This window comes from Aythya ferina, assembly GCF_964211825.1.
Source record: "Aythya ferina genome assembly, chromosome: 5".
NCBI lineage: Eukaryota > Metazoa > Chordata > Aves > Anseriformes > Anatidae > Aythya > Aythya ferina.
Window position 1 is genome coordinate 14778165 of NC_140301.1, and position 26849 is coordinate 14805013.

The window sequence follows — 26849 nt, forward strand, 5'->3', positions numbered from 1 at the left end:
ATGAAAAATGTTGACTGCTTCTCTAAATGTTGCCAGTTATCAAAGGTTCTCAGAAGGGGAGCAATACTCCTCTGCAAAAGAAGCAGCCAGAATTCTGCACCATATTCCACATATTTATTACTGTGTAGAATAAAATGTTGGAATACCTTATAAATTATTCTTGGAATAAATTACATTCATCTGCACAGTACCTGAAAAAATACACAATGATGAACACATTGCATCAGAGCTTACATCACTTACACTACAGATAGAAGCAATCATATTTCTTTTTGTGGTTCAGTCCCCTCACTTCATTCTTCTCCATCCTTGTTCCATCCTCTTTTATGGCCATTTGATAGTGCTTTTAATCTCTTGTCTTACCGATGAGTGTAAAATAAAATTAAGAAAAAGAAAAAGGCTAGTGATGGACAAAGCATATAAAAACTGACTGAATTAAAGAGAAGTTCCATAAATTGATCTCACTTAAAAATGTCTTGGAATAAAACTTTTTTTTTTTTTTTTTTAAGAATATCAACAAGTTAATCTCTGTGGTCTCAATAAATTCATACCATAAGAACACGCAACCTCAAAACAGGTTGCTAATTACAGGTGGTACAGAAGGGTATGATGAATGTCACTTGTGAGTACACTTTTTAAAAAAGCCTTTTCCACGTGTGAGCATTGTGCATGTAGACTCTAAATGTATGCACATTTGATTAATATTTTACATTTAATACTATAACAATTTTGACGTTCTAGTTTTGAACCAAAAAGCTACAAGTCCTCACTTAATGGCCCTGCAATTTATTTTTTCCACTGTAGGAACATGCAGCTAATCAAGATACACAACCAGTTCCAGATGAAAACATTTCTTCTCAGTATGTTGAGGTTGCATATCCATCATTATCAGTTTTCCTAAGGAGGGGGAAAAAAAAAAAAAAAAGAAAAAAAAGTTCTTTGTTGCTAAGGAAGAGGTTGCAATACATATGTCTAGTTTCTGATATGGCCTTCATGACTGTAGTATCTTAGCATTCTCAAAACAGATGGGGAGTTAAAGTACAGTGAAATTAAATTCAAAATTATACAGGAAGTCTACAGCAGACTTAGAAACTTAAATGAGTGTCCCAGGTTGTTTAATCTAAATTGTCTAGTCATTATAAGAAAGCCATAGTATCTGAAGAAAGGACCTACTGTATGACCTCATTAGAAATCATGACAACCCATTGACACATGAAAAAATGAAGAAGGGTCTCATATAATTATCATGATTCTGTGCTTTAGGATTTGGTTATTGCAGTTGCCTTGAAGATACTTCAACTCTTCAAATTCATTTAATAATTTATTTATTAGCTAAGATATACTGTTTTACATATTTCTTCATTTACAAATAGATATTTTTTTTCAGTCGTGTTGAGAAATGACCCCAAAATTCATCATCCCTAAGTTCTTTGTTCTGAAAACTATAAAGCTAGTAACAGCTTTCTCAGAAGGTGTACTGTTTCAATAAGTAAGTATTGCTAGTGATAAAACTAAAATGAAAGGCTTATGTAGATCAGAGGTTTTAAGTACCAATCTTAGACATTGGCTTAGTGTTTCTAAAAATAAAAAAAAAAAAAAAAAAAAAAAAAAAAAAGTATATTGCTGATAATATATTCAGAAACATCTCAAAGTTTCTGTCCAAGTACAGTTAAACCTACTCTAGTATTATTTTACAGTCAGACTGTGAAACTGTGTCACAATGTGATGAGAGCAGTCTGCAGTAAAGATAGCTTATTGTTTTTGAAAAATTCCCTACTTCTTAAGTCATAGAACAAACTAAACATATTATTACAGATTATCTAAGTGTGTTGTTGTTTTTTTTCCTCTTCCTGTTTATAACAATGATATAATTTGTTTAATCTGCATGCCAGTTATATTTTCAGTGGAATAATTCTTGTTTCCTAGATTTAGCCTAATGGATATGCTTGAATAGCAGTGTTTTTTGGATTAACTTTTTAGCACTGAGGGTTTGATCCTATCTCCAGTTCTCATGTTTAATCTGACATGGTAGTGAGTGTAGTTTTACAAAGCTTGGACACTTAATGTATGTTAGTGGGCAGCATCAGGCACCTCAGCAACTGAAAGAAACTGTTTCTAGATTTGCCACCTTGTGTTGTTTAATATGGAAATTACTCTATTAAAAATACCTTGGTTTGCCTCAGTGCATCTGTTTCTATGCAACAGCAAAGGCACCTGTGTCCTATTAATACTTACATTATGCAGCACATTTGAAAATGTTATAACTCAGGTGGATTATCCTCTGGGGAGCCACATACATGGCTCTTGCCTCAGCTCTTGCTCTAAGTATTTGTCAAATTGTTAAATGATCTTCAGGTTACTCCAACATGTTTGCAACTTGAATCCTTAAAAACATGTTACTCAAGCAAATAAAGAAACTGATTCCAGCTGGCTCGTAGCAGGTCTTCATGTTTTCTAGTTGTCTGGTATCTATTCTGAACTTATTCATTCTTTTGTACTGCTATTTAAAAGAAAAAAAGATATAGCTGGTAGATTTTCTGTGGTTGATTGCAATCAGCTGTGTCCATTATTCAGCTAGAAATGATAGTGTCTCTGGTGCTACTTCTTGTCTAGGTTAATTATTTTTAGTATAACATCAAAGATTGTGGTAATATTTTTGTAATTGGAGTAGATATTTTGTGCCTATAGCAATGTTAATTCAGTATGCACATTAACATATGGTATTTGGATCTCAGGCTTCAGTTGACTCCCACGGAAAAGATGAGGAAGAAGTCCTTCTGCCTGGAGTCATATTTAATTCAACCTAAAACCAATAGTGTAAATTGATATCAGGGCTATGAAGCAAGACTGCGTATTACTTTATTATCTAAATAGTCTGTGAAATTTTATTTTCTTCTGTGATGTAAATGTGGATAACTATAAGTGGTCCTTTAGGATTCTAGGCCAATCCTATGTTAAGTTTTAGATGTATAATTCAAAGACATGGACTTGCTTTGAGAGTTCAAAAAATGGCTCTATGTATTCCATACCATATTCATATATCATTCCATTATCATATCTTCCATACATATCAAATGTATGGAAGGAGCATTGTGAAATTTTTACAAGCGACTGTTGGGACAACTCTGTAAAAAGGTGATCGGATATAAAAGATATATAATAAAAATTAATGTCAATGTAGTATACTTCCTAACAGTCTTTTGAAGGCCTTTTGAATTAATTAATATCTTCTCATCTCTGAAAATGGTTCGTACATGCTTTAGTTCATTGGAAAGTGTGCGAGACACTCTGCTTGCATTCTGCCTAAAGGCTATCAGTTTCCCGGGCTGTCGGTTTCAATAGCATTAAATACACTAACCACTGCTATTTTTCTTTAGAAGTCAAATGTATGAAATCATTTATTTTTATTTTTTAAAAAACATGTATTTTCACTTACTTGCTCTTTGCTCTGTATGAAATGGAAACTGATATTATCTTTGATAATGGACATTTCTTCATTTCTCAGGGTCATCTTTCAATTGAGATCTAGATATCGAGGGTTTACATGGAGCAAATAATTCATTTTTGTTTTCTGATGCTTTCCTAGATAATCCCCTTGTCAAATCCTGACAACTTGTGAAGACTGTAGATTTGGGGGCAGAAGGTATAGCCCTGATCCCATGAAAGGGAAAACATGTATGACAACTACAGTGTATGATTTACTGAATGATTGTGCTACTCTGTTAAGTTGACCATTATATCATATCTGCTTCTACCATGTTTCTGATGATACTTTTTTTTTTTTTTTTTTAAGCTGGAAGCAAGAAAATTGTATTCATAACTCAAAAGTACAAAGTTAGTTTTGACTAAATGTCTGTTTTGAGATTAAAAATACTTAAGAAAAGTGTATTGTTTATAGATAAAATGTTTTGAAAAGACTGAAGAATTTGTGTAATAAAAAATATGTTTTGGAAAAAAAATAATGTTTTAGAAAATAGGATTTGTAAATTGACCAAAGCCATTCTTATGGGTACAGGATTTTAAGGCCTCGGTAATACATTCTTAATATTCTACAGTATCCAGTCCAGAAAACTGCTTTTACTATTTGTATGTGTATTTATACATTAGATTATATGATGACTGGGCTTTCTGTCTGAATTAGTGGCATTAATCGGAATTGCCAAAATCAACGATATGAATGTCCATTACTAGCCTTCCTTTGAAACTTGTTCTTAGCTTCATTCTTACTAAGTGTTCTATTATTAAAATAGAGAGGTATTTTCTTATTGATATAAAGATAAAGAAGAAAGGTAGTAAAAACATTTACAGATTTATTTTTTTTTTTTTTTCTCTGTAGCTAAGCTAGAACTAAAAGCTGGAAGTTTTTACTAGTAGACACCACTCTTCCAGATTTTTCTTTTATTTAGGATTCTGATGTTATCACTAGGCTGATTCAAGTCTCTACCAGATTACAGAATTCTAAATGACATTTGGTTCTGCCATATGTCATTGTGTGTTGTGGCATTCCAGAGTAATATCATGATTTATCAAGTTTATCAATACTTAATTTATCCTTAATATAGTTTTTATATAATCCATCTATTCATTTGACTTTTATTCTTAGTCACTAAGTGCCAAAGTACAGACACATAATACATCCTGCAAGGTGGTATTTTGAAGCATCCTTATGCTGTAGTTTAGAAGTTCAGTAACCAATGAGCAGAAAGGCAATTGTGTTGCATTATGGCATTTTTCAGCTGAAATCTCAAAAGGTGTGATTTTGAGATTGTACCAATAAGCTGTGAAAATTTACCTAGAAAATTAAGAGAGAAGGTATCAAATATATAAATTAAAATAGTAAGTTTTTTAATTGCTAGCTATCAGTGTTGCATTTATTTAGCTGATTATTCTGTATTATGCCATTAAGTCTATTTATGTGCTTTTGGAGTCTGATAAAGTCAGGAAAAGGAGTCTAGATAGAATTAGTATATTGATTAAACGAGTTTATATATAGGAGCAGCAACAAATTCAATGATGATCTGGAAATACTTTGGTTTTACTCATATATAGATTTTTTTTTTCATATTGAACAGAATAAATGCAGATTATGAAGGCTAGTTAGGAACTGAGCATGTCAAAATATTTCTGGGCTGCAATGGTTTGCCCATTCAATCGTGCTCTACAAAATGGTAAGTGTAAGAGCTGAAATAATGTGGAAAATTGCTAAAGCAAAAAGAAATGACTACAAGGAAATTAGGTTGATGTTGCACATTTCTTTGAAGGTTGGCTGTTCTCTTTGTTTTACTGCTGTATTGCTCACAATAATTCATTCTCATATCAACAACAAAAAGGAAAACTTACACATACCAATGCAGAAGTACTTGGCTAGAAACTCAATTATCTCGAAAATGAAATATAAATACATAGAAGGAGGGAATACATAAAGAAGAAGAATTTCTAGTTCTGTAATTATTATTTTCATCTCTAGTAAAGCCATGAATAATTTGTTTCTGCTATGCCTTTCATTTGATCTTTACATAGAACAATATTCCAACTGAATGCTCTGGGCTGTGAAGAGAGTTCAATTTCCTTGGAACAATATAGTCAAGATTTTTTTCTTTGTGTTTTGTCCATGTTTTGCAATTAATGTAAAACTTTAGAATTTACCTATGTACATGTACTGTGAAGTCAACTAAGAAAGAAGTTTTGCAAATAACAGGTGAATATATTTCCACTTTGAGTAATGGCTGCAGGAGCCTAAATTCTGAACATAAGATAATACATTATATTTCTTTCTGTTAATCATTGGTTGTTAAAAGCTTAATCAGAAGCACAGTGAAGTCAATTTAAATAATCTACTACTTCATGGTTTAATTTAGTAATGGTCCTTAACACACATACCGTACACACCTAGGAAGCTGCAGGGGTCTTTTTTCCTTTTCCTCTTCTCTCCCAGGTCACATATACAATTACTTGTATAATGGAAGCAAGGATTATTTATTTATTTATTTATTTATTTATTTATTTATTTATTTATTTATTTATTTATTTATTTTAATGTATGTGGTATAAATATAGTGACAAAAACATTCACCTGCTGATGACTGTTCTCACTGAATATTTTTATCTGTAAGATGAGATCTCTTCCAACCTAGAAATTCTGTGATTCTGTGATCAAACAGGTATAAACATGCAGATGTTAAATCTCCGGTTTTCTTCATTGAAATCTCTGACTTCCTTTTGCTACATTGAAATCATCATCATAACTACAGTCTTTGGATTCTGCTTCCTCCCTTAAAAAGCAAACAAACAAACAAAACACACACAAAAACTAAACCTTTGGAAATAAGATCAATCATAGATAATCTTAAATTCCATTGATTTGATAAAATCAACTATTTATTCATAGAAAGGTTAATACTTGGGTAAGTTTTGTATGGACGTGATGGTCAGAGATAAGGATGGAGATGTATTAGCAAACAACTACAAGCAAACCTTGCTAATAACTTTTCATCCCCCAGTGTATCTGTCAGATAATTGTTTGTTTATTCTTTGTGAATGTAATTATTCATGAATCTTTAATAGAAAATTACTAAAGGTTCTTATGTGACTTAGGAGCCTAAGTCTCATAATCATAAATTAATTACACGAGTAGAAACCAGAGAGCCGTTGACAATCAATTAGTTTTTCTAGAAAACAGAATTTAGGCATATGAACATTTAGGTATTGGAATATTTTTATCCTATATTTTTTCTACAAAGCAGAGAGAAAAGTTTCTGGTATCAACTATTGAATCTCAAAAGAGGATACATATGTAAACAAAAAACCTGTCCATGAATGAAAGCAACAGCCATTCTTCTCAGTAAACTTTAGGTCCAACAGGAGGAAAGAGATGAGAAAGTATCTGTTTTCTCATGGAACTTCAAACCCTCTGATAATATAGAAACCTCCCAATGCAAAAAAAAAACCTTTATACAGTGTCAGGTGTTTAGTTTTCTTAAAATGAGCCTGACCAGTAGGTTAATTCTGAGATTTGCTCAGAAGCAAGGGAAAGTAATGTAACAGAGAGGAGTGAAATACTGAAGAAGCTCTTAGAATGGCCTGAACAAAAATTTCTACCACAGGTTCTTTTAATAATGGTCTGATTAGTAGTCTGTATGCAGGAAGTTTGTATGCTGCTCTTGTGACTCTTCTTGGATTTCTTTGTAGTAAAGGACCAAAGTTTCAGATGTCACCACCATCAAACAGCAGGAATGAACATCTGCTGCCCTCATAAACTTCCATTAGATAACTTCCCTGATGTCTCTGAGAGTAAGCCTGAGTATGACCTTGGAGATACTGAAGTATTGTCTAGGGCAGGTGGCCAAATGAAAATTATTTACTTATATAGAATAGACATGTTATTAAATGTACATAAATTAGTCCAATGAAGTGCACACTACTGAAGAGGAGGAGTGCTATACATTAATTTTTAAATAACATAGCTTTTTTTTTTTTTAAAAAAAAAAAAGGATCTGCCTAAGAAAAAATCTTATAACAGTAAACTAATGTTATTGTACTCACATTGGTAGTCAAATTTGTTCTTTTTTGCATAAATGGAAGACTATTATGCTAGTAATTCCCTATACACAGCACAATATATATATACACATAAAGAGTGTGTGTGAATTACAACATATGGGCTATATGTAGTGATGTGGAAATTTAATATATATATATATATATTATATATGATCATATTATATATGATCAGAAGTTTTATTCTGGAGAGCTTTTTCTTTCAAAAATGAATCTCCTTACCTCAGTCACGAACAAAACTTATGTATTGTTATACCACTTGAAATCTTAGTCAGACTCACATATCAAGCTGACAAGAATTCCATTATGAAAAATAGAAATGAAAATACCTTATAAGTAATTGTCGTCTTGACTAATACTTGATACAAAAAAAAAAAAAAGAAAAAGATATGGGTGGAGATGAAACAAATGGCTATGTATTATTTTAGTTAATGTCTTCATCCAGTAACAGGAATTACTATAAATTTAACCACAATAAAATTCTCAGAAAAATTTGTACACACACAGTCTGAATAGGTGTGTTTTTGTTTGGGCTGGTTGTTTTTTGTTTGTCTTGTTTTGTTTTCCTAAGAACATAAATATGAAATTGGGTTCCATTTCTACATCCCAGAATTTGAGATGGGGTGTTCAATTGATTTTTAAGTTTAAATCATTTTCTTAGGAAATAGTATAAATATAAATGCATCTAATGTAGTGTTTATCATCCTTATTCTTTATTATACAGTTTTCTGTTGTGTATTTTGAAACAGCAGTATATTTAACAAAAATGTTACTGGCAACATTTGGCTTTCTATCATTTCTTCTTTTTAAGCCTTTTCTGTAGTAAGGAGAAAGGTTGAGGCAGGTTAGGTATCAGTGTAAGGCTGCTGAAGTATCCTGTTAGGTCTGTATAGTATAAAAAACAGCATCTCAAATAAATAAATTCAGATAGCTTGGCAATTTGAACCTATTTGAAACAAATTGAGTTGTGACCTGCAAATGTCACAGATTTCGGTGTTTATTCAAGTTGATCTGAACAAAAGCGTGCTTTGATCAAGATAGAACATAGCATACAGATAATCCATGACTACTTGGTCCATACTCCTCTAGCTAATTAGTCAAATACTGTCTTTTTGAAAGCACGTAACTCAGCTCTTTAGAGAAATGTCTTCTTTTTTGGTTTATCAAATGCTTCCCCTGACTAAAACTCCACATGGAACAGTGTTTAATGTTCATAGTCATCAGTCACTCTGCTTAGAGAGAAAAGTCGCTAGTTCTTATGCAAAAAATCCTCCCACTCCAGAGTGTTTTACTGTGTCACTTCAGAAATCCATCTCTAGTTCACGTACTTTAATGTCAATAGAATGTGCTTTTTTTTTTTTTTTTTTTTTTTTTTTTTTTTTTTTTCCCCCCTAAAATTTAACATTTTGGCAGTTGTGGAAGTGATGAGTTGACCATCTGATAGATTCAGTCAAGTTGCATGTCAGACTTCTCAAATTGCTGACTGCAGCTGTTATGAAGTCTGGAAACCTGACTGAAGGCAAGTTCTAGTTTGATTTTTTTGACTCCTTAACCTTTTCAGTGAGTTCCACCCCTGAATTCCAACCAGCCTGAAGAAAGGCCAGGTAATTACTTTGTGATAAGAAGAGCAGCACTGAAGGATTTGCCTGGGGCTCATAACACTGATGGTCTGATAAAACTCAACAAAGTCCAGGGCCCCAAAAGACTGCCGAGGCTGGATCTGCTGTAGGCTAATATGCTTAGAGGAAAGGTCAGGCAGTTGTGGAAGGCCGAGCAGCAGACTGCCTCTCAGCTCTGTGGCAGGTGGAGTTCAGAAACTGAGTGGGAGACAGACAGGGATTGATATAAATGAGTTAACTGATTCTCCTTTTCTTTAGGCCCACATTCCCCAGACATGTGAGCAGGTGTCTGTGCTGTCATTACAAACAACTGGAGCTGTTATCTGAGCCTCCTGCATAATTGCAGTGGGACAGGAAGACCTGGAGTGTCAGGGCCCAGGTCTAAAAGATTACTTCCACCCTTCTTTTAAACAAAGTCATGCATTTTTATCAGAATGAGTTGTTCAGATCAGAAGATATTTCTTTCTTTATTCTCTTCTCGATGCCAGCACATTTCTAGATTATTTTTTTTTTGCTAGCATCTTATTACATCTCAGCCATCCATCCTGATAGGTGTGGTGAATTGGTTCTGTTGTCAACCACTGAAAAATCTTAGAAGCTTTTTAGCTTTGATTTATGACAGAAACCAGAATAACACCTGGATAATTCAAACAGGTGAAGAACACAGTAGTTGTTTTAAAGCACTTTCAGTAATTCTCACCTCTGTCTTGTTTTATCTGAGTGCAGTCAGATGGCCAGGTGCCTTCAGCATAGCTACACTTTTCAATGGTGGTTTGTACAAGTAGTGATTACAGACTAAATGATGGAGGACCGCTGGGATTCCTCTTGAACTTGTTATAAATACAGTAGCCTTCATTTGCTTGAAGAAGATTGTGTAACTAAGGAAGAAGGATAGACTAATTATCAACAACCAGAAGTCAGTTGTCTTTTAAGACTTGTCTCTACTTAATAATCTTCTTTACCAATGTGCTTTTTTCCAAGAGATATAGTGGAATTGACTTACAAGTACTGTAAGAGATAAATGCCTTACACCTGGGGACAAATTTGTCTTATAAGTAAAATTAATCTATTGACTGGAATCATCTCACAGTCTGAAATTACATTTGTCTTCTTAATCATGTATTTAAATACGAATTGTGCTATTACCCATTGCAGAAGAAGGAATTGGAAGAAGTTTGACTGACTGTCAGGCAAATTCTGTAAGATTTTTCAGTTTTCTATTTAAATATGATGGTTGGTAAGAATCGTCTATTAAAATCTTATTAAATAACAGTCAGACCATAAATGCACTTTTCTTGGAAGAAAGCTGAAAAAAATATTCTATACACTACTATTTACCTTTCAGTAATCTCAGTGTTTTCAAGCAGTTCTGCATCTTTCATTGTTGTTCTCTGTTTCTTCCTTCTTCATATGAGTCATAGTAGATATTTTAAAAACTTTTGGACTGGCAACCTAGAAGCTGAAGAAAACTTTCTCCTCTACTGAAATAACAGAGTCAGAAGGAATCACTTTCAGTGGGTGAGTTGTGACCCAACCTGTCACTGGTTTTTTTTCTGAATAAGCTAAACAGCAGATACCAAAAATCTATGGAAATTATGAAGTTGACTTCACTGCCTGTTTTTATGTAAGCTACTGAACAGCCACCATCAGATAGTATTTAGTCTTCCAGGATTTCCTGACTGATGGTTATGAATGTTACTGGGAAAGCACCTTCAAATGGGTTAACTTAAATAAATATGTATATTCTTCAGGTATACTGTCTAGTCACAAATTTGCTTTATTTATTGATAGGTTTTGAAGGATGAAGAGAGGTGTTTTTGGTAGATTTTGTTATTTCTGTCTTTAAGTAAAGACTGAACTATAAGGCTTGTTTCCAATTAAAATAATAATTTCAGGACAGAAAACTGCTATTATTTACAGTATGAAAATGATTTAGTTGCTATGCAGTTCTCTGAATGTAAATTAAGATAGAATTTGGATAAATCTTGAACAGCTTCTGTTTATACAATCAGACTTGCGGTTTTACTACTATTATCTCAACATGGAACTCTGACAAAAACCAAACCTACTGGAAAGATGATATTTTTGCTTGATTTAGGAGAGGAAATGAAGTAACATAATAATATTGGGCAATGATAACAGTATTCAGCAAAGGAAAAACAGCATTTCCTTGTAAGCTTTTTATTTGTGTTTGAAAAATATACTAATTATTCACTGAGGATAAACAGTTTTGACAAAATTTCAAACCTTTGGTCTAATTTCTTTGCTCTGTCTTGGAAAGCTGTTGTATTTAACTTGCATGGGGAATCCATAAATGTCCTAAAATGATAGTTTGCATCTGTTTATATGTGGTATAACAGATATGTGGGAAGAACAATGGTTCTGTGGTTGTGAGGCCTTTTGTGTATCCCAAAAAAAAAAGGTTGGCACGACCACAATTTGTTCATATGTGAAAGGTTGAAGGCATAAGGTGGGACTTTGAAATTGAAATGGTATATCAGATAGATTTTAGTTGTACATTCATGGGGAAACTTCGCTGGCCAGAGTGGAACACAGAACTTCAATATTCTCGTTCAAGATAGGGTGATATAAATGGGGAAAACAAACCCAAAACTTAGAAGGAAAAGGATGTCCTGTGTAAAATTTTTGAACTTGGCCAGAGGTGCTCTGTCAAAATAGTAGAATTGTAATCAAAAGCAGCTGTGGGCATTGTTTCGTTTCTGTTGTCACCTCTAGGTCAGTGTATGGAGGTCATTAGTAACTTTTTCTGATAGTGACTGTGTGCAGGTACTTGCAGACTCTGGTGCTCATGCATACACAGCAAAGATTTTAAAAAGCACTCTGGTGCCTTGAAATGACTTCTTCTCGGAATGAGTGTCTGTGGCAGTGCTAAATGTTCCTTTCCTAGCAGAGAAGTGCCATAGGCACTTTTAATTGAATTTAGAAGCTGATAGAAAGAGCCAAACTGTATGCTGAAATCCTGCTGTCTATCTGCAGTGTAAGTCTAGCAGACAGGAGCAGCAAAAGCTTCTGACATTCAGTAAACCCTGAAAGAGGGCTCCAGAGGGACTGCGTCTTGGAGTTGAACTGTAACCTTTTTCTCTGTGGGCGTCACAGTATTTCTCTCACTGCAAAAAAGCGCTATCTCGTGTTCTAAACTTGATGTTGCCTATGACACAGGCATCTTTCCCTTGAGAGGTAAGATAAACCTGCTAATTTATTTCATAGAGGTATTAACGATTTCTGTATTCTTGCTGGGATAGATAAAACAACTCCTTTCACTAGTTTCTTGGCAAAGAGTTTCCTCTATTGCTACCACTGCAGCAATGCATATAGAAGCCTACCCCCATCTTTAAAAGTGTGGTTGTTGGCCTGCCAGTCTATATTGTGAATTACTTGGAAGAAAAGCACTATTGTTGTTGCAATTGTAAGGGGAAGAAGGTGCTGTCCTAGTTGCTGTAGGTGAGTTGTAAGAAAATAATAGAATAATGGACAGGTTGTTGCCTGCAGGTAGTTTTCAGTTGCCTGCAATTTTGTTAGAAGAGATGGAAACGTTCTCCCAGAAACGTTTATTGTGGATTCATTATTAACTGAATTCTGCCCAGCTGAATGAAACAGTCAGTAGTATTTACCAGATAATATAGGTGAGATTATCAAAAGCAGACTTTGAAAGTTTTGAAAGTGTTAGCTGGCATTGTTTTGTTGAAATTTTCTACTCCTTAAAATGAGGAATTATATATTTTTTACAAGTTGCACTGTTTAGTACAAAATGGTGAGAACTTTATTTATGTCACTTATCCTTACTGAAGATGGGTCTGAAGAAAACTACTTCACAATCAAAAATATGTTTTTGTGTTTTCTGAAAAAGAAAAAAAAAAACGTCTGAGAAGTAATTTGTCTGTTCATGTTGTAGCCACTGATGCTGGAAATCTGAGGGAATCCTTCTCTCTGAGGCATTGTATCAGACAGATCTCATTAGAATTGCATGAAAATTGAGCATTTTCCATTAAATGTTATAATTTTGGCAGATTTGTTAATACCAGTATCAACTTGGACCATTTTTTTCTGCCTTGTTTGAGTGTAGCTAGTCTATGAGAGTAGGATTAACTTCCTACATCACTCTTTACTTGGTTATAACACTTTTCAATAAACTTGGAGAACTTTGTTATTAGTTTATCTACAGAGCTCTCAAGATTTTCAGAACAAGAAATAATACATCTTCCTAAGCGGAATGCAGAGAGGTCTGTTTGTTTTCCAAACTACACTAGTATAATTTTGATTAATTGAAAATAGAATAACCCTGCTTAAAATGTATCCTGTATAGTCTAAATGTCCATGTTCCAGTTGGTATTTATTCTAACTTTAAGCCACACACTACTCAACTGAAAACTTTTACCTATACATTCTGCTGTTTTGATTGAAATGATGGGGAACATTTGCCGTCTTTCCTGTTCACTTCAAAGTTGGTAACTTTATCATCTCTGCATATGCCAGATACTGCTCTGCAGCATCTGGCTGTTAAGCTGTTTAATCTCCCTGGGAGAATCTTGGTTTAAGTCCATGACTAACAATCATATAAAAATATGTCCAAGCCAGATGCCTTTCAACTTGTGTAGCTTTTGATATTGGGGTGTATAATGTGGTCAGTTTAGTTCTTAAAAAGTCTCCAAGTAATCCCTCCTCCCCCCTCCCCACAAAAAAAGAAAACTTCACAGAATCACAGAATTTCTAGGTTGGAAGAGACCTCAAGATCATCGAGTCCAACCTCTGACCTAACGCTAACAGTCCTCACTAAACCATATCCCTAAGCTCTACATCTAAATGTCTTTTAAAGACTTCCAGGGATGGTGACTCCACCACTTCTCTGGAAACAAATGAGTGGTCTAAATAGATAAAATATTTAGTTGTCTTTCTAACCTTCATGAGAGTTTGAATATATTACTCATTTTTGTGGTTTCATCTTGAGATCTTCTACACACAAGATGTATGGTTTATGGCATCAGCTCTTTGACATTTCAGTGTATTGCTGCTTGAATACATTCAGTTGTGGAGACCAAAGCTATACATGTGTTAGGGTAATTAAAAGGATAATTAAAAACAAATACAAAAAGCGAGTTTACATACATATGTTTAGAAAAATCAGTAATACTTTAAGTTGCTGAGAAATTATATGAACATTGGAAAAAAATAGTCAAGGACTAGTATTATTGCTTCTTCTGTAATAGTAGTTTTTAGAAAATTGTTAAAGCTGGAACATTTAACTTGATTTTGTAGTCTAAAATTTCAATTTGCCTTTTAGGAATAATCTTCATAGTTTCCTAAGAATGTTGCAAAAAGGCTTCTACTTTACTGAAAACAGGATAATTGGTTATTCAGGAATGCTAGGAAAATTAACATATTTTTCCTTTTAAAACTACAAAAGTTAATTGAAGGACAATAAATACTTTTTATTTAAAGATTTTTTTTTTTTATGTTTGAATTTGAATTATTATGGTTATGTAATTTCAAATTTTCAGCTTGAAATTTATTTTTTGAAGTTAGTAAATGATTTTTTTTTTTTTAATGTGTTGGTCTTCGTTTCTCAAACTGCACAGCTTTTACGTTTTTACCTCTTAGCTATTCTCTGCCTAGTTTTTCCTTCCTGAAAAGGAAAGAAGGACTTTTGCTAACACAGTTCTTTCCCAAAATTGATTTTCCCTTTTTTCTTGCAGAAAAATTAGATTTGTTTTTCTAAGTTGAAAATGTTTTTCCCCTGATAGAGGAAATCTCTTCACTGCAAAAATGAACAAATAATAATAGAAGAAAATAATAATTTAGACATTATTACTGGTATGATCAAAACAAGGAAAGAGAAATTCAGAAAGATAATTAAATATATCTGGATTCCACTGTAAGACCTTCATAATAGCTCTGAACCTTTATCTGTAGACTACCACGTCTATCCTTAATGTAGTTTTGGCCATTGCTTTACAGCATTCTAGTGCTTGACAGTGTGTGCACAATCAGTGCAAAGTAAATATCAGCATGTGCAACAAAAAAGCAAAACAAAGCAGAACACTGGGATCTTTGACATACATGTGGCTTTAAATTAAATTAAGTAATGTTGTATGATTCCAGCATACTCCATTGCTTATTTATGAAAGATTTACAAATGGTTCAAGTCCTGTGGTAATTATCAACTGACCTATTACACGTAACATGTACAGATAGCTCTGATTTATGTCTCTTGAAGATGTAATAAAGTTAAATCTTAATGAATGCAAAATGTTACCACTACATTCTAGCTGAATTCTTTGTAAAGGAAGGTTGGGGTGAGGTGGGTGTAGGGAAAAAGGAAAGAAAAATAAAGGTGGGATAGGATGGGAAGGCTTTAATTACTACAAGTTACATGTACAGGTTTTTAGTGGAATTTAACTACCCAAATTGGACATGTGACCGTACAATGAGCTGTAAAGCCTTTACTTGTCAAAGGTTTTGAAGTTTCAGAAACTTTAGAAGTAGAGCTCCTACTATTGGGACATAATTCAAACAAACACTAAAAGGTCAAAATGCTTACTATTGCAATAATATCTTTTCATTGCAGCACAGTAGATAATATTCTGCAAAACTGTGACTTTGCAAATTCATGCAGTCATTAAGGTTGGAAAAGACCTCCAAGATCATCTGGTCCAACCATCCCTGTACCCCTAATATCACCCACTAAACCATGTCCCTAAATAATTCCAAATTTGTCAAATTATTCAGTCTTCAAGGGAAAAAACACAGAAGAAGACTGGTACAAAAAAAATAAATAAAAAAAAATCAGAGAAACTTCACCTAAGAACATATTATATAGCTATTGAATGATAATCACAACATACAGCTGGTGGGTGTGGGTGTGTGTAAACATTATTTTACACTCATTTAAAATAAGAAGTTTCTGTATGAAAAAAATGTGTGTGTGTTTTGTTTGTTTGTTTGTTTTCAAAGCACAAATGTCTTTAGCATTTCATGTTTCAGTTGTTTGTCTTCATGAAGTCAGTGTGGTCTTCCATATCCTCCCAAAATTACATTGGTATCTTTTTTTAAAAAGCAAAGAAAAGAGGTAAGCTGGGGGGTGAAAAAATGGACAAGGACCTTTTACTCCTTTATACCAATAACTTTTGGGTTTTTCTTTTTTGATAAGTTATATTTTCTACCATGAGCTTCAGAGAAAATAAGCCTTTTGAACAATTTTAGAGGTGTTATACTGTTTTCACTGATGCAATGATTTTATTATATAGAGAGCTATACTTTTTGCTACAATCACTAGGGGTGAAGTGAAAGATATGACCTCCAAGTGACTGTTAAACAAGTTGATATTGATGATGTTATTTATTTTGTACTCTTAATTTTTAATTCACAAAATACCATCTGAAATTATTTCTCTTTTTACTCATTTTAAATATCATCATATAGAATCATAGTATGACTTGGGTTGGAGGGGACCTTAGAGATCACCTGTTTCCAATTCCCCTGCCATAAGCAGGGATGCCACCCTCTAGATCAGGTCGCCCAGCACCTTGTCCAACTTGGACACCTCCAGGGACAGGGCATCCACAGCTTCTTTGGTAACCTGTGCCAATGCCTCACCACCCTGAGTGAAGAGGTTCCACGTAACATCTAATCTAACTCTCCCCTCTTTTACTTTGAAATCAAACAAAAAGTCACTCCCCAACTTTTTTTATAGGCCCTCTTTAAGTACTGAAAGGCTACAATGAGGTCTCCCTAGGGCTTTCTTTTCTCTAAGCTGAACAGCCCCAGCTCTCTCAGCCTTTCTTCATAATGGGCCTCAGACCTGGATGCAGCACTACAGGTGGGGTCTCACAAGGGCAGAGCAGAGTGGCACAGTAACCTCCCTTGACCTTCTGGTCTTGCCTATGTTATATAGCCCAGTATGCAGTTGGCTTTCTGGGCTTCAGGTGTATGCTGCTAGCTCATGTTGAGCCTTTTGTCCACCAGAACCCCCAAGTCCTTCTCTGCAAGGCTGCTCTCAATGCTTTCTTCTCCCAGTCTGTGCTGATGTCTTGGATTGCCCCAACCCAGATGCAGCACCCTGCACTTGGAATTTTTGAACCTCATTAGGTCCACAGGGGCCCATTTCTCAAGCTTGTCCAGGTCCCTTTGGATGGTATCCGTTCCTTCTGTTGTATCAACTGCACCACTCAGCTTGGTGTGATAAAGTATGTTTGTGATCTTTTTTTTTTTTTTTTTCTTCATGTTCTTATATTTATTATCAGTCATAATCGGTGTTAGAGATTAATGTTGTGGGTTTTAATACAAGACTTACAAGGCTTATGCTAATGATGTCTAGACTATTTTTATGTAAATTTTCTGAATGTGACCTACTTTCATCTCTGTCACTGCAATCTGCAGATTCTCCTATTCATGTCATATTAATTCATCCAAGTTTAATGATTGTCCTGCCTCATTAACTGGACTTGCAGGACACATATGGGAGACCTTGATGAGGCCAAAACTTGTTTCTCAGTCATGCCAATAACATGTCAACATATTTATTCAGCCCATTGTGACCCAACGATCTCAAGTAAATCTATATATTTTTAGTTATTATTAATGGATGTTGAGATCTATTTTGCAAAGTTTAACAAAACTACTTAATGATGGTCTGCCCATCTATACTTTTAGTGATAAATGACAAACATACATTTTCACACATGCAGATACAGGAAGAAAAAATGAATTTTAATGATGAATTGCTTTGAGTATTGAAAAGAAGAAAATATTGCACTTTCAATTTGTGCCTTGATGATAACTTTGATTCTAGCTCCTGCTAGAGTTTAATGCCTTTTGTTCCTTTGTAAATGTGGCAATTTGTTGGATCCTGTTTGATGCTATTTTCTGTTTTTCCTTATCATTTACTAGCTAGATAGTACTAACAGAAAACCTCGCAACATATTTTACTAAATAAAACTAGAGCGAACATCAGATGTTTTGGATAGCTATCTATGAAGCCAACTGCATTTTTCAATTCATTATTTAGATCTTCTGGAATGCCTCAGCTATTTCATAATGAAATCCATTCCAACTTTCATTTAAATTATACAGTGTTACCAGATTCAATTCTATTATTTTCATAAGCAATAGTGCTTATGAAAGCTATATTAATGTCAGCATTGTATGGTACATAATATTTCTTAATCATTGCAAGGAAAAAAGTACCTTGAGTTACCCAGTTTATAGGTTAATTGAACAATAATAGAGTTTTAAGGGTAACTCCTTATTCCACCTTTCTGCCCCCAGGCTCACCTGTGCTTAACTGCATGTTGAGATGCTAAATTTTGCTTCTGACTTAGTTGTTGAAAATGTTGTATGCTTTGTGGAGATTATGGTTCCATACCAAGATTTGGTTGCAGTTTATTGCTAGATGGTCTTGTTGCAGTACACTTCAGTGAAATCTGAACACAACACCTCTGACAAGGAACAATGTACATACAAGATCAGAAAAATGCCTTGAAAGTTAGATGCTTAGGCATCTACTCAGTCTTGCTAAACATGCATAAATTGATTGGGAAAAAAAAAATCAAAATAGCATTTGTGTTACGTTAGTTGTGCAGAAAGCTGAAAATACATATCTGAGGTAGAGCTTCAGAAAACACCCAATTGTGAAGGACTTGAATACTCCTTGCCTACTTAGATATTCTGTATGTTTCACAATTCTATTGATTACTAATTATTAGATTATAATTGTTTTACATGCAAATCATTTCGATATGGGAGTTATGCAACATATAGCTTACTACTGATATATCAATAGGAAATTTTTACCTCAGCAGATGAAGTACTTCTCAATACAAAAGATTCATGCAAGACTGAGTTTTTAAGTCCTCAGAATTCTAAAGTGGTTTGTAATCGATTTCTAGGCCTTCTGTTGGGTTTCTACACCACTGTGAATTGTAATGTAGGGATAATTAGTAACTTTAATACTATAACTCCATGTTCACCTTGAATTTATTACAGAATTACTGAAATATATACTATATTCTAGTCCATAGAACACAGTTGCATTCATTGCTTTGGTGCTTAAATTAGAGAGAAAGCAGAGGACCCTAAAATTAGCAAATTCAAATTCAGATGTTTTTAGTACATCAGAATCTCAAGCATTTCACTGAGATTTTTAATTTCCATGCTTAGGTGTGTTTTTGTCTTTTTTTTTTTTTTTTTTTTTTTTTTTTTTTGTGAGCAAGTGCAGCTAATATGAGTATTTTTCATAGAAATTTTTTGAATATGAAACAGACCTGCTATGAACATAAGTGAATGTCTCATTGTGTGAGGGTTGTATTTGGATTAGATTTTCCAAAAGTGAATGTACATTTGCAATTAGCTATGACTCACAGGACATTAAAATTCTGCAGTAGATTAATTTAATTGTATATAAAAACTGAGAAAATGCAAAACTTAGAATAACTTTTCTAATAGCATTAGAAAAAAACCACACCCTCAGTCATGTTAACAGTACCACATTAACCAAACCAAGGGAAATCTTTAAAGCAATCTTTAAAGCATTTACTTATAAAAATTAATTTGAATTTAGAAAATATTCCATGCTGCATAGATGAAACTGAACCCTAACCGGGCTAAATACTCCATTCAAGTAGTTCAAAAAGTCTGAGGTTTAGTAGGAAACTGAGGGATTTCCAAATGCAAACGTAGGATGCTAAGTCAAGTTTTTTGCATATCACTGCACTCAGTGCCCCAACTCACACATCCTTTGACTTGTGAGTTGGCTTTTACGATGTTTTAACATATAGTTGAAAATATTATTCAAAAGGAGTTATTGAGGTGAATTTGTTAATTTTGCATTGAATTTCTTGTTTAGGGATTATGGGTACTGAAAGTAATGACTGAGTAAGTGTTTTTGAGAACTGTCTATAACATAAGTTTTGCAGAATTATTTTCCTTTTTTTTTTTTCTTTTTTTTTTTTTTAGGGGGAAATAGTCCTTCATTCCTTTCTCTGTCAAGCATTTAGCAAGTGCCAATATAAGATTGGTTGTGTGTACAGTAATATATTTGTTTTCATTTTATCTGTTTTTAAAAGAATTCTACAAATGGAAAATAATTTATACTTCAGTCCTATATAGGTATAGACATGGCTTCCTCAGGTGATACTATCCTAATGTAAATGTGACGCCAATTTAATGTGATACCTCATTTTTCTGTATGTGTCTGTAGATAATATGACCAAAGAGATTTGCTTATGTTTCCTAGATATTTTATGTTAGTGATTATATAACGTGTTTAAGTGTAGATTAAGGCACTTGGCATTATGCACTTTCTCTCCATTTCCTTTATTGAAGTTCTGTTTTAGGGACTATTTCCTCTTCATCAAGGCCAGGTTAGATGGGACCTTTGAGCAACATGATCTAGTGGGAGGTGTCCCTGTCCATGTGAGGGGAATTGGAACCAGATAATCTTGAAGGTCCCTTCCAATCCAAACCATTCTATGATTAATTCTATTTAGAACTAAAAGATTCACATATTATAAGTGGTTAAAAACCTCACACTATACAGCGATACACAGCACTAATACTTTTATTAAATCCAGTACTTAAAGATATCTTCAAACTGTTTTTTTTTCCTCCTAATAAAAACCACACAAACATTTTCAAGGGAATGACAAAGACATTGCTGCAAATAATGGTTATTTGTACCTTGTCATGCATCAACATTGTCACTTTGCAAATGTAGCATGAAGAGCTGAAAATCATCAGTCTGAGTCATATTCAGTAACTTTTTTTCCTCTCCATCTTCAATTTTTGCAATAATATATATTATGTTTATTTCTCTCTCCTAAATTGCTGACCTAAATTACAACAATTAAGGAATAAGGGGTATCTGGAATGCATTGGTCAGAAGACTGAGTGAGAACAAGGATTTAAGCAAGTATGATTAAAATGGTGGTATGTGTTTTTCTTCCTTTTTTTTTTTTTTTTTTTTTTTTTTTTTTTTTTTTAATATGGCTGTTTCAAAAGGAATGGGAACCAAACAATATGTAGATGGAAAAAGCATAATGTTAAGTGCAGGAAGAGCCATCTGAGGCATGAGATGATAGCTCTGTTGCTAGAATGACAGCTATTTAACACTGAATCTGACAAAGCATTGCAGAATGAGATGTGGGAAATAACCCTGAAGTGCCTTAGGATGTGGACAAAACATTAATAAACTGTTTCACATTTTCAAAAATAATTTTTAAATGTGTACATGGCAATATTAGTACATTAGTTTTCATGAACATGTTATTTCATAATTGCAGATGGAGCATCTGTTAATAGTTTGGGTATTGAGGCTATTGAAAGTGTTTAATATTTCACTTTTACTTCTGTGCAAAGCTTCATCATTTTGAAAAGTACAAAATTGAGTGCATGCTTTTTTTTTTGCTTTTTTTTTTTTTATGCATAGGTATAGAAATAGTTGATCTCCCAGTTTATCCCTTTAACTATAAAATCAAAAAGAAAAAGTACACTGTGACCAAATGGAAAAAAAAAGTTTTCCTGTCTTCCGTTTCTACCAATTATAATCAAATTATAAAAATTATTTCAGACCCAAAGGCACATTTTGTTTGATCTGAATAAAATATTTTCTTTTTTATTTTATTCTATTCAGGATTTCTTTTTTTTTTTTTTTTAATGAATTTTTAATCTAATTTTTGAAGTCGAATATGTTCTAAATAAACCCTCAGCAAGTGGCTAGACACTACACAGCCTCTCATTAGTTGCCCCCTCCACCAATGTGGGGTGGGGGAAGTGGAAAGGAAGAGTAAAAGCAAGAAGATTTGTGGGTTGAGATAAAATTGTTTACTAAGTGAAGAAAAAGAAGAGAGAGAGAAAACAAAACACAATCACTTAGACAATCACTTATCATCTACCAAAGGTAGACTGATACCCAGCTAGACCATGAGCAAAAGATGGCTAACCTCCCTAAGCCCCCTTTTCCCTTTTATGTCTGATCATGACGTATGGCTTGGTACCTCTCTGTGATTAGTTTAGGTCATCTATCTGATTGTGTCTCCTCCCAAGCTCTTGCACACTCCCTAATCTAATTCACCGGGGAGGGGGGGGCACAGAGTAAGAAACAGAGAAGGCCTTTGTGCTGTGCAAACTGATCAGCAATAGCAAACATAAGTGTGTTATCACTATTGTTTTGATCACATGTGTGAAACATGGCACCATATAAACTGCTGTGAAGAAAATTAACTCCATCCCTGCCATAGGATGCAATAGATGTACAGAGCACCATGGGATGGCTATGAGGAGAAAGGCCTAGGAAGCTGGCCTTTTGGAAACACCTAATATTGGAAAAAGAACAGAAGGAAGAGAGTTGGAAATTGAGGAATAATAACAGTCCATGAAAAATTATTGGAAAGGAGTGATCCCTGCTGAAGGTAGAAAGGATATGTAGCAGGTTTACTGTACCGAGTTTTTTCAAGTTTAATATTGGGAATCACTTTATAATAGAGAGACTGAAATATTGGATTGTAAGGTCCAATAATATCTATCGCCGAAGTCTTTCTGAACAAGTTAGGAAAAACATTTATCAAAAAGGATGATGGTTGACATTGTGAGAGGTGTAGAGTGGTGAAAAAGGAAAAATTTACCTGTTGAAGGGACTGATTTTCTGAGTACAGAATAATGTAAATGGGTTCTAGAGCCAACGTAGTCTAATTTTCCACTCCAAACTTGTAAACGTACTTTACTTCTAAATTTCTTGTGTTTCATTTTTGTATTGGTATTCAAGGTACAAGCATGTTCATGGTTCTGAAATTGTTAACAGAGTAGTTTGTACAAGCTCTCTCACTTGGAAATAATAATAACATATTTCTGCTTTTTACAGCCTCTTTTCAGACTCACACAATATATAAAACTGGAATGATTTTACCATAGATAGCAAGACTGTCTTGTTTTCCTCAAACAGTGGCAATAATAGGATAAATTAATTAAACTGGTCACTTAAACTAATGACCATAGCTTTCAAGAGGCAAATAAACTCTTCACGGTCATGTGGGAGAAATTCTGTGAGAATGAAGTGCAAGAATAATACAAAGCCACTCTGAGATAAATATTCTGTTTGTTTGTTTTTTTTTTTTTGTTTTTTGTTTTTTGTTTTTTAATTATTTTTTATTTTATTTATTTATATATATTTTTTTCCAGGGGGACATGAATTGATTTTCTCTTGGGAATTACTTTATGCAAATTTTTGGAACGTGGCCAGTTCAACAAATAGGTCTGTTCAAATTGGAGTGTTTGTTTGTTTGTTTGTTTGTTTCCGGTTCTAGTGGCAAGATATGTAATTCAAAGGCAGGTTATTGTTCTGCACAGAGGGAAGCAAATGCATGTTTTTGACATCCTTAAATTTGTTCTCCTCCCCCGCCCCCAGCAACACATCTTGTTCATTTGAGTGGCAGCTGAAGTATGGAGTATTATACTGAATAAAGTGAAGGGCAAACTTAAACAATTAACTGTTCTTTCCAAGACAATGAAGGTACCAAGTAAGATTTAGAAGAGATGGATATTAACCCTGTTTTTGTATGTAAATCATAGCAGAAAAAGGCAAGTGTGGTTGCAGGAAGTTTATCTCTGCTGCTTTTTCCAGCCTCTTGAGCTCAAGTTATGCAAACTCATGTAACTTTCACGCTTGTGAAATAAATATATTTCCCATTGGGAAGTTCTGGATAGCCTAGGAAAGGAGGAAACATTCTTCCCCTCCTAGCCATCTGTAAAAATGGCTAAAAAAATAAAAATGTTTATTTAAAAAAATAAATAATAAGGTACCATGGATTTATGACTTTTATCAGGCTTTCCCTTACAATAAACCACAACAAAACAACCTAAGCTAAAGCTTTTAGGTATCATGCAGAGTACAGATTTCCTAGGCTTGATTCCACAGTAAAACTGAGCTGGATTTACAGTTGTGAAGAAGTAGGTAGGATTTTGACTGAATGTTTCAGTCTGTTATACTCTAATACGATGTGACTCATAATAAAATGGGAGCCTGTAACAGAACAACTGTACAGCTCTTAACAGCATCACTGATACAATGGTTTTCAATCTCTGAATTTGCAGTAAAAATGATGTGGTATTTGCATTTCTTCATTTTGTCTTATACTTTTCTAGCAACTTGAGAATGTTTCAAGGATGAATTGATTTGCATATGTCAGAATTTAAGACAAAGCTGGGAAATGTAGATAATGCATGCACAGAATGTGTGCTTTATAATATGAAGTCATACAAATACAGATGTTTGGAGAAGTTTGTGTGCAACCTTTTTCTGATGCAAAGTGCCATTACATGGAAACACATTGGCTTTCATGAAAATTTCATTACAGTGGTTACTGAGGGCAATGGAAAACTCAAGAGTTGACTCATTCATTGCTGAGTTTACCCACAATGGGAAAGTTTCTTTATTTCTGCTAGCTTATTTGGACATTTTGGAACTTGAATTACAGTCAAGGTTACTGTACAGTTTATAAAGGTTTGTGCTTACATATTCTTAAAACTATAAACCTTTTTTTTTTTTTTTTTGTCACCTTATTATCCAGTTTTCTTTGGCTGTGAATTGTTTTCTCTTGCTTTAACTCATGAAGATGTGAAGAACAATTAACAGAGGTCAATTTATAAAGTTATGCACGTCAGTTTATCCTACTTATTTTCCCCTCCCAGTTGTGTTCTAGAAGAGTTCCAGGGCTGTGTTTTAGAGTTATGAAATCTTTTTTATTCTGTTGGGAATAATTAGTAATTAGTCTCACTTCATGTGAACATTTTGATTCTATTAAAAGTTTTTATTAGCTGTTGTTATTATTTTGAGAGCTGAAGGCAACATATTCTAACACTTTAAATAAACCATTTAGTATAAATCATGTATAATCCTGTAGGCATAACTCAAAACGCTGCTCTGCAATCTCACTAGTCTTCCACAAGACTGTGATAATGTCTTAAATAGATTGGGGAAAAAGGCATACATAGCTAGAAGTGTGTTCAACTGCATTTTACATTGGTGTCATCTTTAATGAAGCTTGTGCAGAAAAAGTTCCTTGATGAGACAACATTAAATAAAAGATCATTTGGGAGATATTTACAGTACGTGGCTGTTCTTGTAAACAGGTAAGAGGAAAGGGAACAATTTGGTTTCCTTTTGTTGTGGTTTTATAATCAGTTGGTTCTATTTCAGTTTCCTTAATGCTATGATAATGCTGGCAGGCAACATAGAAACAGACTTCAGCAGTGTGCGACATCTCTATCGCTTGTCTGAACTTTGGCACAAGAATGACAGTTGTCGGGAAAGACTTGAATTTATATACTGATCCCTAATAGAGTTTTCATGTCTTCTGATAACTTCATTTTCTCTTTTCTCATATGAAACCTGTTAAATTTTATCAGTACCTCAAACTTATTTTCTTTGGGTAAATGCTTAGAGCCATATTTGCAGGTAAAATTGGTCTGATTCCGCTTGATGGGAACAGACAAAAAATGTGTAAGTGTATATATGTATAAAAAATGGTACGTGGAAATATATAAGCCTTATTTTTTATATATATTTTATGTAAGGGAACAAATAATTCAGCTTTTCTAATGAAGGTATTTCTGACAAAGTTACTGTGTGTACTTGCTTGTCAAATAGGAACAGACTAATAATTTTTAGAAAAGTCTTAGAATTAATCTTTAGGAAACTATTTGCATCCTACTTCAATAGTCATGCGCTGTGCTTATCCACTGACTATCTTACACTTTTTACTGTTTTTCAAGTGTCAATCAACTACAGAATATTTTGATAAAATGTTTTGATCAATAAATTTACTTCTTAGTGCATGTATATTCTATTATTACCTGTGAATAAATCGCATATTTTCTATCCATTTATATGGATTGAATCTGACTTTCTCTAATAAGAATATAAATATTCTTTCTCACATGTTAGAGAAACTTTTATATTTCTTTTCAGTCATGATTAGCAAAAAAGTTGCTAGATGGCATCTTTCATGAAACTTCTTTTTTAGCTTGACTTTTTAAAATTCCAAAAAAAAAAAAAAAAAATGCACCATATGTAATAACAGAATACATTTATGTAGATCATATTAGGCCAATCTGGAATGTTTCAAAGAAATTTGAAATAAAAAATGCAGCTGCTTCTGACACAGTTAAGTAATAATTCCACTGTAACAGGTATACTTTATGTGTATTTTAAAGACTAAAATTTGAGATGAACTTTTCCAGTTGGATAATTCCATTCATACTAACCTGATTTTTGATATTGAATATGTCCAGGACATCAGAGGATCACAAGGAACAGCAGGGTATCAATAAAGCTAAAAGAAAGTAACCAGATGTCTCACAATGCCGAGTCAATGATATTGCACAGTGGCCATCACTTCACTTAGCTAATATTTCTGGGAGACTGGATATACAAAGGTGTTCTCTGTTCTTTTTTAATTCCTCGATCCCTCCTTTTCTGTATTTAGATTTGCCAATTTAATGTTTTCATTCACATTTAAAAATATAATATTAATTTTCTTATGAAGCATTTCTGTTGCATAGGTTAGTGCACTTGATAGTATTTTTCTCCAACTGTGTGACGTTCAAAACTGTTTAGGCATTTGTGGACCAGCTTTGTAATGGTGGATTCAGCACCAAGGACAGCAT

The 26849-nt window shown here is 33.7% G+C and overlaps 1 protein-coding gene across 13 annotated transcripts in view; it reads left to right on the forward strand.

Annotated features, from left to right (window-relative positions):
• LRRC4C (leucine rich repeat containing 4C) overlaps positions 1-26849 on the forward strand; it is a 510287-nt gene that overhangs the window by 379984 nt on the left and 103454 nt on the right. The window contains exon 1 of one of the 13 annotated variants that reach the window (XM_084519865.1): positions 21098-21116. The exons of the other annotated variants lie outside the window; for them this stretch is intronic. The gene's annotated coding sequence lies outside the window, so the exon portion shown is untranslated. Of the gene's footprint in view, positions 1-21097; positions 21117-26849 lie in introns of those variants that run through there. 13 annotated transcript variants of the gene reach the window in all.